The sequence below is a fragment of the Ambystoma mexicanum genome, chromosome 6p, assembly GCF_040938575.1.
Source record: "Ambystoma mexicanum isolate Mex_15411 chromosome 6p, UKY_AmexF1_1, whole genome shotgun sequence".
NCBI classification, from domain to species: Eukaryota; Metazoa; Chordata; class Amphibia; order Caudata; family Ambystomatidae; genus Ambystoma; species Ambystoma mexicanum.
The window spans coordinates 912440623-912454804 of NC_090935.1; positions in this window are offsets into that span (position 1 = coordinate 912440623).

A 14182-nucleotide genomic window follows, 5' to 3' on the forward strand; every position below is an offset into this window, starting at 1 on the left:
GAGAGTGGAAAGGGCACCATAGCTCCAATTGAGAGCGAGTAGAACACCACACTCTTTAAAGAGTGTGAGAAGGGCACCATATCTCTCACTGAGAGTGGGAAGGGCACCATAGCTCAAATTGAGGGCGAGAAGAACACCACACTCTTTAAAGAGTTTGAGAGTGGAAAGGGCACCATACCTGCAATTGAGAGTGAAAAGAACACCACAATCTAAGAGTGTGAGAAGGGCACCATATCTCTCACTGAGAGTGGGAAGGGCACCATAGCTCCAATTGAGAGCGAGTAGAACACCACACTCTTTAAAGAGTGTGAGAAGGGCACCATATCTCTCACTGAGAGTGGGAAGGGCACCATAGCTCAAATTGAGGGCGAGAAGAACATCACACTCTTTAAAGAGTTTGAGAGTGGGAAGGGCACCATATATCTTATTTATAATGAGAAAGCTGGAAACGACATCCCTGGTGGAAGAAGATTTGAACTTCACACTATCTTCCTGGACATTTTACAAAGATAAAAGTGAAAGGAAACTGGACAGAAAAGTGGATAGGAACTATATTCCTGACACTACTTGAGGCCAAAGTAGCGGCTGGGTTCAACAGCTCAGCACCATATGCCAGTTGCTTCTATTCTGAGAAATAGGCCTGCTAGTGCTACATCCCAAGACTATGTAGTAGATTAGAGAACCTGAGGGAGAAAAGCATCCTTAACACGGTAATAGTAGCCCTGGATGTGACGAAATGACAACTGCTCTGCAGAAGTACAGGGATGAGTAGTGGCTAAACCGCATACTCAACTCACACTACTACAAAATCAGCAGTGATCCCAATAAAAAAGGGTGACTGAAAGGTATACCTCCTTTGCCTTTTTTTTTGTCAAGGGCAAGATGAGTCATTTTGTTCTGCAATCACGCACTAGGGGGCTGGGCTGATCCCTACAAGGGATCCTTCACCTCCAGTAGAAAGAGGTTCCAGTGCAGCCAGTAGAGAGGCCTTGGTCCAGCTGCAGTTTGTCCCCATTGTTTCCAGGGGATGGTTAGAGTGTATGTATGTAGGTAAAATGCCACAAGGTTTATCTAGACTGGATAATGATGTGTGTATGGCATAACTTTGCATCATAATTATCGTGTTTATCCAGTCTATCCTCATAATGGCCAATTTCACACCCGTTGGATTTTCAATCAAATAATTTACTGTAAAAGAGCATTTTTCCGGGATAGAACAAACCACACCATTTAATTTATTTAGACTTGAGTTTTTCTTCTCCATTAACGCCACTCTAATATCCTCATATAAGGATTTCTGCAGAGGAAACATTGGGCCTCGTTCTGAGTTTGCCAGTATGCTGGTGGTAGAGCCGCCAGGATACCAGCAACTGTTGTTGCCATTTATGGCAATTGGTCCGCCGTATTCTGAGTGCTGGAATAATGGTGTAAATTCCCATGCATGGAGTCCCATGGGACTCCAAGAGGGGATTTGCCACCATTACCGAGACTGGCAATGCTGGTGCCGGTAATGAGTGCTTAATTTGCCGGTAGGGCACCTGCCAGACGTCCCACCAGCAAACCAGTAGTTGGATGGTCCGTAAAGCGCTGGTATCCACGAATACCAGCACTTTTTTACCCGACCACCTGACTTGGAATGAGGCCCATTATCATTTTGTAAAGAGATACCCACTTCCATTTTACACTAGCCCTCAATGAAGTTAGACCCAGTTTGAAGTGCATACTCTACATGGGCAGGGAGGGTGTCGGGTTAAAAACCCTCTTCCACAATCTCCCTTCGAGATGCACCCAAACCAGGTTCCATTCCTGGATTTCTATGTCCGTTCCGTATAAGAAAGTTGGAATAATGTTCACTTTATAGAAGTTAATTAAGGGGATGATGGAGAATCAACAAAATTTGCCCAGGAGCCTTTTCATCTGGCAGGCAAATTGGTCAATCCGTCCCTCTAGATATGCTTGCGCAAAGGCAATCCTTGGGTGTGAGGTAATTTTAAATACCAAATATACAACTTCCATTGTCAAAGCTAACTCTTCATTGTTTAGATACCATTTGATATTGATACCTCTGGTAGCTGATTTACAAAAGCAAATTATATTCAGCTTTATCTGAATGATCAGTAGGTTATTCTCTGCGGCGTATTCCCCCAATGCATTCAGCAGATGCTGGATGCCTATCAGAGTTTAATCGAACAACACAATGTCATTCACATAGGCAATCAGCTGACTGTTTGAATGCCGATCTTGGGACTAACACAATCGTCAGTGCACAAAGCCTCATCCAGCTCTGCCTGATATAGATTAAATAGGCAGGAGGCATGAATGCACCTCTGCCTCAGACCTCTTTCTGTTTGAATTGGACTTCTTAGAGGACCCTGCTCCTCTAGTCTAATTTTCAGTTGTATGTTCTCATGAATATGCACATGATTGACAGCAAATTCAAAGGCAAACCCCATTTTAATTTCAACCAGAGACATTCTTTATTGATGGTATTGCACGCCTTGGAGTGGTCTATCAGTGCTCCATATAAAGCGAGCAACCTTTAGTCCAGGCAAGATCACGCATGATGCTAAGTAGGAGGCCATTCAGGGAAGTTGAAATACCTTTTCTAAATCCTGTCTGGAATTTCGTTAATATACCACTGTCACAAACCCAGATCTTCAATTCCTGCAACACTGCAGCAGCAAACAACTTACTGTTTGCATCCAGAAGGGCAATCGGGCAGTAATTAACTGGATCCACCCAATCGCCCTTCTTATAAATAGGTATGATAATTGCGGTCTTCCAAGTTGGAGGACACTGCCTATTCTTACTGACGCTATTAAACAGTGCAGGCAGTATTCTTGCCTGAAGATCATTTTATGAAACCGCCAGGCTCCGCCGCTCTGGCTCTTGGAGATTAATAATGTTATGTCCTCTACAGTGAGATTCACCAGGGACCAAAGGTTCTGTGCATTAGTCAAGGCTAATATTCTGAGCATCCACTCACCCTCTCTCTGGGTCATGATAAAACGGTGGGCCTTAAACCAGTTCTTGTAACTGAGCTTCAGGCACCTTTTTTCTCTCTGGAATTCAATCTGGGATAAGTTGGAGTACTTCAGGGCTCGGATATTTCTCTTCAGCTCTCGTTTATGCTCCCACACTTCCTAGTCAAAACCATGTTTATGATTTTCTATTGGTTTTACACCCATGCACAAAGGTGGATCCTGCTCCCATATAAGTGAAAAACTGAACAGGCCCTTGCAAGCTGCTACTCCATCATAGTGCCTACAATGTGTATTAACCTTTTTACTAGGTGGGTGCCACTCCCTCTAAATTTGGCAATTCAGCCACTTATTTTTAAAGACTTAGATGCCACCAAACTGACTAAGGCATACAATTATTGTCATTTAGATCACAGGTGCAGAGATTAAAAAGCAACTTCTGCCTGCAGGAACTGTGTGACCCAACAGCTGTCAGGGGTGCATATGTGACCTTAGAACATGCCCTATGCCAACACAGAGCTGGGGCGGATGGCGTCAGTAGGCTTAGCAAAGGCACATGTGTGCTTTATCATGTTGGCATGGAGCCTTTGTGAAAAGGGGGTCTGATGAGCAGACCTCTCTTTTAGCAACATAATTACATGCATCATTGTAGTTTAATATAAATCAAAAAAGCTCAGGCTATCCTGTCTTCACCAGATGCCCATTCTGTCAACTGACACACTATTTGTTTATTTTGTTCTGCAAGAAGCATCTCCATTTTAAGTAGGGCTCACACCCTACTCCCAAAAGGCGTTTATCCCAGCCCCATTTTGTAAAAGCAAAATAAGTCTTTAAATGTACTTCAATGTCACATGTTTTGTTGGATCAGCTACATTATGGCTTCTGATGGGAGTTCCGCAGAACCCTGCTGCAAATGATCGATCTACACCATCTGAAACAGTTGTAATGATCCTACCTGGCAGTTCTGACTATGCTACCAACTTTTAACCAAGTATAAAGTGAGAAGAGATCTTGATCACCAAGCTTCTTTTTTCGCTGGTTAAATATGAAGGCCCCAAATCTGACCTGTTTACCACCATTGGCAAACAGGTATAACATTTATAGCACATATGACTGCTGGATCTGTGCTAAACAGAAAGCATTAGTTGAGGTTGACCCACATGTAATGATACCACTGGGTCGTTGCTGTGTTCCTTTTTTCAATGACCATGCACCTAAGGAGAAGGATGTACGATCTCTAGTGTTCTAGAACCATCTGGCCAGCAGGAAACAGTTGTAATATTACACCCACATTTCCTGCCCTTTAGATTTACCAAGGTAACAACATTACATGCTTACATTGTGAGAATCTTTGGTATATGGTGGGTAACGAAGAAGATGAGAGAGGTTCCATAAACCCAGGGAAGTAAAGGTGGACGCACAACCAGATAATCAACCCTGAGATATACAGTGTGCTTCAGAGCCAGAAAACAATAGCTTAGTTAACCAAAGAAGAAATGGAGGACAGAAAGGACACCTGTGAAATTTAATATCCTGTGACCTCTTGAGCCCAATCACAAGATAAGATGGAAGGCGGACTAATGGAGATCAATATAATGTTGATCCCAACCAAAACCAGGAGGAGATTTCTAAAAGAATGGAGATAAACAGAGTCTAAGATCTCAGACCCAGGAAGAGTGGAGCCAATGTTGCTCAAGCTCACTTTAGATTGAATTCTGACCAAATTCAGAAGGAGTTGAGAGGAGAAGGGAGAAGGATGGAGATCAACATCTCTTGCATCCTTTAAAGTCCCAAGGAAGTGGGGTAAGCCTGGGAGTCAAAACACGTTTCTCAAAACTAATCCATGCCAACCTTGGAGTCCCCCTGAGGAGCATTCCAGACCGATGGACAACTGAGGTCAGAACTGCAGCAGAAAGGGTTTCAGATTCCATCAGCATGATTTATTCCCTCAGCATCAAATCCTGTGACCCTTCCTACCCATAGAGTACCAAACCAGGATTCCTGACCAGGTTTAGGTGAAAGGCCAACTACTGTTACAGTTTCTCAAGGAGAAGACAAATCACCAAGAGGGCCCGCTGGGAGAAATCTCTTAAAGTCACTGACTGAAATGAAAGCTGACAAACCAGCCCATTCAAAATGTATATTTCCCTCCACATATGACATTGGTGTCGGAAAAGGTTGGAAACTAGAAGATCCAAAAATGTCTTTCATTTCAATGAGCCCACCTTCCTATATGGAGCCAAGAGTCAAGACATACCCAAATCCAATTAGGACTGTCCAGACCTAGCCAGACTACAGGAATACTCAATCCTTGCATCTTCCTCACCCAGCAGGGACAAGCCCTGTTCACATCTATAGAACCCCCTCTCTCTTTTTTTAATTTATTTATTCATATACAGGCGGAACAATGCTCATTTGATCACAAAAGAACGTACAATAGATAAGAAATCAGATTTGACGGTAATCAGTGAGGTCTTACAAGGGGGTGAGTTTGCGGTACATTCTGAGCAGGTTGTGGAGGGGAGTAAATGGAATAGTCATCGGGGACAATACATAAGTGAACATACATAGATTAGACATTTTTAAGTGCAGGTAGGCGGTGTGGCCAACTGTGCTTGGGATGTGACAATGATGGGTGAAGTGCTAGAATGGAGGCAGATGAAGTGAGGAACACAGGCAGCTAAAATTGTTTGTTTGTTGTTGTTCTTGCAGGCAGATGAGAGGTAGGTGAAGAGGGTAATTTAGAGGCGAGGAGGTAGGCTTTTAGTTTGGTTTTGAACAAATATGTGTGGACTGTTTCTCGGATGTCCGGGGGAAGAGAATTACATGCAAGTGGAGAATGAAGATACAAGAGGAAGCACAGGGAGGGCGAGGAGCCACAAGGATAGTTGACGAGGCAAAGCAGAGATTATGAGAAGGCTTATAGAGTTGGATAGAGAAGGACAGATAAATTGATGCCTTACTATGGATAGATTTGTGAATAAGGAGAGGAAATTTAAATCTGCCCCCGTTTTGCATCATCCGCCATCCAACCTGGTGACGGTACGAGGAAGTAGGTGTGAAGTGAGGGAGTTGAAACAGAGCCCTAGTAGCGAAGTTAATGATCTTGTCGAGAGGTTAGAAAGCATAGTTGGGGAGACCAAAGATGATGTTGGCACAGTAGTCCAGTTTAGAGAAGACAAGAGTGGTTAAGAGATGCTTGGTGGAGTTGAAAGGAAGGAGGGTCCTGATTTTCCTAATATTTAGGAGGTTGAGGCAACCTGCTGTTCCAGTTTTGGAGATGAAGGTAGAGAAGGTGTGAGAAGGGTCATAGGAGACACCAGGGTTTATAACTGAAGAAGAGTAGGGGAGGGTGTTAGGTGGGAACTGGATAGGCAGAGGAATAGATTAGAGAGTGTTTTTGGCAGGAAACAATATCCTTGTACTGATCCCAGTTGGTATTATTGTAATAAACCACAGTTTGAAATTGCTATCTGGCTGTTTCTACGTTAGTTGTGGGGGAAGATGTTGGGTCTTCCAAGAGTCAGCAAACTCCTAGTTGCCCTCCAGTCTACCTGAGAGTTTGTCCCAAAAAAGTATTCACGTAGATCCAAAACAGCACTGAAGGCATCAACTGCTCTCCTAATATATTGTGAAACAGGACTAATTGTAGGCTTGTGGGGAAAAGTAGGACATTTGAAGGTCGTCTTTCCCTTGATATGATGATACAGCAAAGTTATAGAGAATATGTCCCCTGACACATGAAATTTGGAGGCAGAGATAAAGCGCCAGGTCTTTTAGTTTTATGATAGGTCCAGGAGGTAGCTACCACTTTGTTAATACAGGTGTGAGTGTATGATGGTACCGACACCAGAACCGGTTTGAGGCAGTGTGGCCGAGATGGCATTTTCTCTAGCCATATATGCTGTGGTGTAGAAGATGGCACGTACTAATAAACAGAGTGATATGTCATATTAATTAGGGCACATGTTTCAAAGTCTGGGACATTCAGCCCTCCTGGATTGTATGGCAGCATTATTTTCTACATCTTCTGTTGAGAACACTTGGGTTATGGTATTAATTAAGGTGGGAGATGTGTCGTGGGGGAGGGTGGGGGATTACCCCTGCTTTTATTTTTTTTGAAAAATTGCAAAAAAAGGCAAGAAATAATTCAAGGTTTTTGGATTCACAGTAAACATTTCGATGTTGAAGAGGGATGGGTAAATTCACCCCCTCCTCCCCCTCCTATAAAGTACATGCCACGGGCGAAGGCCATGAGATACAGAGAGCGCCCATACTATTTTGGACCAATTCTCCAATGATCGATAAGCAGTTTGAAAAGTACCCTCTCAGCCATCCCTACAAGCTAGGTGCAGTACAAGTCTACCCCGGTGTGGATGAGGAGCCCCAGGCTGCAACTAAAGAGACCTCAATTGCTAGTATTGACTAAAGTGCTGGGAAGCCAAAGCCACTGACGTCATGAGAGACACTACAATTTAGCAGCATTAGACAAGAAGCACACGTGCCATCCGCACATTGGTACACAAACACTCGCTCGAATACATGGCAAACACAAGCGTACAGTTCTATAGTTAGAGGACAGATACATATACATATTGCCATAGCTTTATTATTTTGTCATTAGCTTTATGCAGTAACGCAGAAACCGCAAGAAGCAAGAGATCCTGAGTAAAGATTGCAGATGGTTGTATGCAAATAACCTTATGGAATTGCAGGAGCACCTATGGGACCTGGCAGTGTGTGACTAGCATATGGAGAATATAGGACAGCATGGACACTGTAGGATCCACATAATGGTTTAGGAAATTACAGCATGCCACAAGTCTCTCAGCAAGAGCTGAGCCGAGATGAATTCAGGCTGGACGAGAGCAAACGTGTGAGACAGGACCCGCTGCCAAGGCCACCAGATACGAGTGACATTCCATTCCCTGAACGGCAGTAACACCAGCTGCAATAAATGCGAATAATTCTTCATAATTAGAGCTGTAGAGCTCCAAATCATGGTCTCCAAACACGTGACCTGGCCGACTCAGACAATGGACGGAAACCAGAGCTGGGAAAGGAAGCTGATCTCATGCCGCCAGACAGAAGCTTGCAACAAAGTGGGACAAGTGTTGCGTGAGATGAACGAGCACTCTCATAGTCTATGGTGGTACACACAAGTTACTTTAGAGACACACAGGGCCTCATTACATGGTAGGCGGTAAGGGATTACCGGCACCGGTAAGGGCACCGGTGCCGGTAATCCCTTACCGCCCTACTACGAGGTCCCTTAGCGAGTCCCTTCCCTAACGCCTGGTTTTACCAGGCGTTAGGGAAGGGACCCGCTAAGGGACTTCAGAGCTAATAACGGTGCCGCAAATTGTGGCACCGTTATTAGCTCCTTCCCCATTCCCATTGAGCCCTATGGGGGCTCAAATGGGAATGGGGAATGGTTCCCGGAATGGGGACTTACCGGGTCCTCCAAGGTCGGAATGACCCGGTAAATCCCTATTCCGGGAACACGGACCCGGAATGCGGTAAGGGGGTAGCCATGGTGCTAATAGCGCCATGGCTACCTCCTACCGTGTAATGAGGCCCATAGTCATTCTTATTACCTTGAGAAGGTACACTAAGAGCTGAGAACCCTTGCGGATCCAAGGCCTGAAGAGGTCAGCTCTAGCCAATCACAGTTCAGGCTCCTAGGGGTGGGTAGCAACGGTCAAGAACCAATGATAAGACCCTCACACTGCAACATTGTTAGAGATAGCAGTTTGGGGATGGACCAGGCCAGCCACCTGACATGCGAGATACAGTAGATTAACATGTATAGTGTCCACTATAGGTGGACCATTACTCAGTACCCAATCCAGTAGTGTGATAGGTATTCTGGAGAGGGGCCCTGGTGGTGACATCACTATGATGCAACTTTAGGACAAAACTGGCCTGCAAGTCAGGAGACGTTGAGTGGTCCTCGGATTTCCTCTATCCTTGTACTGATCCCTGTTGGTTTTATTGTGATAAACCACAGTTTGAAATTGCTGTCTGGCTGGGTCTATGTTAGTTTTGGGGGAAGATGTTAGGTCTTCCAAGAGTCAGCGAACTCCTAGTTGCCCTCCAGTCTACCTGGGAGTTTGTTCCAACAAAGTATTCACTTAGATCCAAAACAGCCCTGGAGGCATCAACTGCTCTCCTAATATATTGTGAAACATGACTAATTGTTGGCTTGTTGGGAAAAGTAGGACATTTGAAGGTTGTCTTTCCCTTGATATGATGTTAGTTATAGAGAATATGTCCCCTAACACATGAAATTTGGAAGCAGTGATAAAGCGTCAGGTATTTTAGTTTAATGAATGGTCCAGGAGGTAGCTACCACTTTGTTAATACAGGTGTGAGTGTATGATGGTACCGACACCAGAACTGGTTTGAGGGAGTGTGGCCGAGATGGCATTTTCTCTAGCCATATATGCTGTGGTGTAGAAGATGGCACATACTAATGAACAGAGTGATATGTCATATTAATTAGGGCATATGTTTCAAAGTCTGGGACAGTCAGCCCTCCTGGATGATATGATAGCATTATTTTGTACATCTTCTGTTGAAAACACGTTGCTGAGATACTCTTTACTCTCTCCAGAAGCCTTGTTATCCAAAAGAGGGCCAGTGGGTTGCTCATCATATAAGTTCTTCAAAATAAGTTCTTCACCTTTGTGCATGCAAATAGCTACTCCTGAGCATTGAAAGGAATGGACATGCCTGTTAGATATGATCTGCTTTAAATGAAATGCCATCAAATGTCCTCTACAATCTCCCTGTTCCCCAAATATTTACTTAACCCTCATTTCAGCTACCTCACCTTTCCTTGAGTAATTATGTTACATTTGTATGCCATTTTAATGTACTCTATATTCCAAAGAGTGTTTTTTGCAGCTAAGAAAACATAACGTATAGATCACGTATAACGTCTTCTGTTTTTAAATTTCTCTTTTGTTGTTTTTGTAGGACCCAGGCAGGGTCATCAACCTGCAGGATCACGACTTGCATAAACTAGCTTCGGTTGTTTTTCCTTTATATTTAAAACAAAATGATGGGTCCCTCATATGACATGGTACCCTTCCCCAGCCTCTGCTACATTCTAATGCAGTGGTCTTCAAACTGTTTTGGCCTGGCCCCCCCCCCCCTGAGCAATATTTGGGCAGGCTGCCCCCCCAAAAATGCCAAATGGACAGTATGTAAAAATGGCTATGAACTATTGTGCGCCGTCCCCGCACCCTACTCCCAGTATAGTCGCTGGGCTCCCTCATCCAACTCCTACCCAGTCCCTGGGCTCTCCCCACCACATCACAGACCCGGGGCTCTCCTATCCCAGTGTTCCTGGCCATCCTGCTCCCATCACAGTCCCTGGTCTCCCCCAACCCAGTTCCCAACACAGTCCGAGGGCCAGTGGGAGCTGGTGAATTTATTAAGTGGAGGGGTATAAATATTTCCCACAAAAATGCCAGAGTGACCGAGCGCAGCGAGGAAGCCGAACCAATCAAGTGGAGTTCGGGGGATTTTCCCCCTTGAATTTTTTTTGAAATAATAGGTTAAAATGTTGCATTTTAGAGCATACTTTAAAAAAATGGGTAAAAAGCCAAACAGTTTGCAATTGGAGCTGGGGGGCCAAGGGGGAAAGCATGGTATTTTTTACTGCACATCGATGATAGATTAAAAAAAATACCATCCCTGTCCCCTGGACTCCACAGCGCCTCAGAAGGAGAGCTGATTTTGGCAGGTGGGTAGGGAGATTGTGCAACAAAGGCATTTTTAAAATGCCTTTATTGTACAACCCTCCTTCCCCACTTTCCCCCCACTCGCCAAAATCAGCTCAAAGGACAAAAACAAACACACACCCACACACAACTTCACACAGCTATCATTCGTACAAGCACCCATCCCCATACACTCACTCATAACACAAGCATACACGCATCCATACACATATTTAATTAAAAAACAAATGAACATAAACGTACCTTCTGCAGGGACCTGCGCGTGGGTGCTGAAATGCCCCACTCCAGGTTGCTCTGTCCATATGTGCGAAGAGGCGCAGGAGCTCCCCCTCGCACAAACAGACATGCAGTGCCCAGCCAGCATTTCCAATGAGCTATGCAAGGCTGGTGAAGCAAAAAGCCCCCAGCCTTGCATGGCTCAGAGAGCATGTGCAGCTGGGGAACTGAACTGTCCAAGGGAAAAAGTGTTTCCCTTTGACAGTTCAACCAGTCCAGGAGCACTCCCTCAGCTGGAAAAAGCAGCCGAGGGAGTGCTCAGTGTTTCAATGGGCTGGCTCCTCTGCTCCTTCATAATGGATGAAGGGGCCACTGTGTGGACGCCCATTATGGATGAGCTGCCAGGCTCGGACTGGCCTACAGGGCAATAGGGCAATGCCCGTACCAAAAATGCTAGTGTAGGGCAGTGAAAATGGGGGCACTTTTTTGGCCAGTGTGGTACAGTTTGATGAGTTACTTCACTATGCAGCTAGTAGTTTTGACCATTGTTGCTGAATAAACAGTCTTTAAATATCACACATTTGCTTACAGTTTAATAAAAATCACCCCCTTGGATACTATTCAATTAGTCTGTGCCTAAAGGAATTAATATCCATTTGCAACTGCGTCCCACTTTTCCATTGGTGCTTGAGACAGATTTATGGTCCAGTCCGACCATGTAAGCAGCCCATGCCCATATCCTCCAATCTTAAAAAATTAAAAAAAAATTAAATGTTATTTTTTTTTAAAACAATATTTCATGCTCGGCTCTCGTGCCCGCTCTGGGTTCCGGCCACACCCCCATGGGGGGGATGCACCCCACAGTTTGAAGTCGTCTGCTCTAGTGTATTCCTTTAGGCTAACATCTATCCAGGCTAGAGAGGCCTGGACTTGACTTAGGGTAATAGTTTCCAGACATTGGGGTTTCACCATAAGTTACCCAGGGTCATCCAGACATGGACCCCTTGCTCACTGTGCTTAGAGAGGCACAGCTTCATCTCACTAACGAGGCCCAACTAGGCTGAAACACGTGTCTGTGGTTGCTGTTGGTACTCTTGTTCAGAGGCGAATTGCCTAGCATTTCGGTGCTGGACTGCCCAAGTGGGTGGGACTAGACTGATGTGCAAATAGATATATATGTATTTCTTTATTGTTTTATGGTTAATCAAATGGATATTTCTCCTCTGTGAAAGGTACAGGGATCTAAACACTGGTTGCAGACTCTCCCGAGTCGGCACCTTCCCAGAGAACAGGCTATTTGTCTGTGGTCATTCTTGGTAGAGGGGCTCCCAGACATAGTTTTTTTTTTAAATTGAATTATGTCATACTGAGAATGTGACAGTTTTGTACAATACAGTGTCATGCAGTCTCGGACTGGTCTATAGGGCAATATGCCCATAGCCGACCAAAAACGCAATATGCTGGTGTGGGCCAGTTTTTTGGGTCAAGTGTGCCACTTTTTGGGCCATTGTGGGCCAGTTTGGTGAGTCACTTTTTTTTTAAAACTCTTTTTATTGAATTTACAACATAGTAAACCCCCAGAACAAGAACTCCCCCACCCCCTTGAGGCACATCTGCTCAGCTTCTGGCCCATTATTTCCATGCACCAGTCACCAAAGTTCATTGCAGATCCAACAATTTTAAGCGTTGCAGGCACCATATTACCCGAAAGTCATCTTTAAGAAAAGCCAGAATTTTTTAACAACAAAACCCCTGACATGACCCACCCCCACCCACATCCCCCCCCCAAACAGAGGGATGACAATCCCAACCGCCCTCAACCAAAACCAAACCAGAGGCATCAGCGCCTGGGGGACTGAGGGCCGGACTAGCCGCCGCAGTCCGGGCTGCGGCAGATCCAAATAAGGCAAAAGGTGCCCACAGTAGACCTTTGCAAGTAACTTGAACAGGGTTCTGGTACATGTTGATGTGGCACATATTTGTAGAATGAACAAAACAAGCAGATTCCGGAATAGAGGATCAGAGTAACCCCGATGCAGGAAGGCGGCCTTGCCTGGCCCCTCCACGTCGGGACAGAAGGATATCTGCAAAACCGTGAACAGAGGGGAGGTGTCAACCAGGGAAATGTTCGTCGATGAACCTGGAGGCCTCCTCCGGGATCGTGAAAAAAAGCACCTGGTTGGCGTGTTCTATGCGGAGTTTGGCAGGATAGAGCATAGCGTATTTGACTGAGTGGTCCCGCAGCCTGCGCTTCACAGCCTGGAAAGTCTTGCGTTCACATTGGACGGCCATAGAGAAGTCCGGATAAAGATGAATCCTTGCACCGTCCAATAGTAGCTCCCCTTTTAGTCTAGCGGCCCTGAGGAGGGCATCGCGGTCACGGAAGTTCAGCACCCGGGCTATGATGGGCCGAGGTGGAGCACCAGGCCTGGGCTTAGCTGTCAGGGCTCGGTGTGCCCGCTCAATGGCAAAGTGCGGGGAGAGCTTGGGAGAATCCAGGAGCGAGACCAATGTGCGCTCGACAAAGTCCTCCATTGGTTCATGAACTTCGTTCTCGGGAACCCCGATGATGCGGAGGTTGTTATGCCTCGATCGAGATTCCAAGTCCTCGTTCTTCTTCTCTACCTCAAGGACTCGGTTGGAGAGAGCGGTGACCTCGGAGCGCAGGGCACCCAGTGCATCCTCTGCGGAACCGACCCGTGTCTCGACTTCTGACACACGGCTGTCAGTCCGCTCGATGTGGGCCTTAATGGAGGATATAGTACCATTCATGTCATCCAGTTTTGAGTGGAGTGCGGTGAAGCCCTCGCGAATAAAGTCCATCATAGTTTGGGATTCTGGTACTGTGTCGGGTGGAGGTGCAGCAGGGGCCTGCTCAGTAGTCTCCTCTGATGATCTCGTCGAAACCTTAGTAAACATGTTGATGGAGCTCTGTTTCCTCACCCCCCCCCCCTTGGTCATCCTGGTGATGTTGGAGGTCGAGTGGGGGTGAGGTGGGGACCCCGGCCGCCCTGGGAGAATTGAAGGGGGGAGCTCAGGCCCTGTGCCACTTGAGGGAGAGTGCAAGTATGGTATGAGACAGGGAGTAATGCAGGGGGAGCCGTGACTGTGAATCCGTGTAGATGTGATATTGCGGCCACCAGCGCAGGCCGCGAGGTCTCAGCCAGCCCAGGGAGGCATGGGGGGAAACGCGAGGAGACCTCGGGGGTGGAAGACACCAGGGTTGGGGGCGAT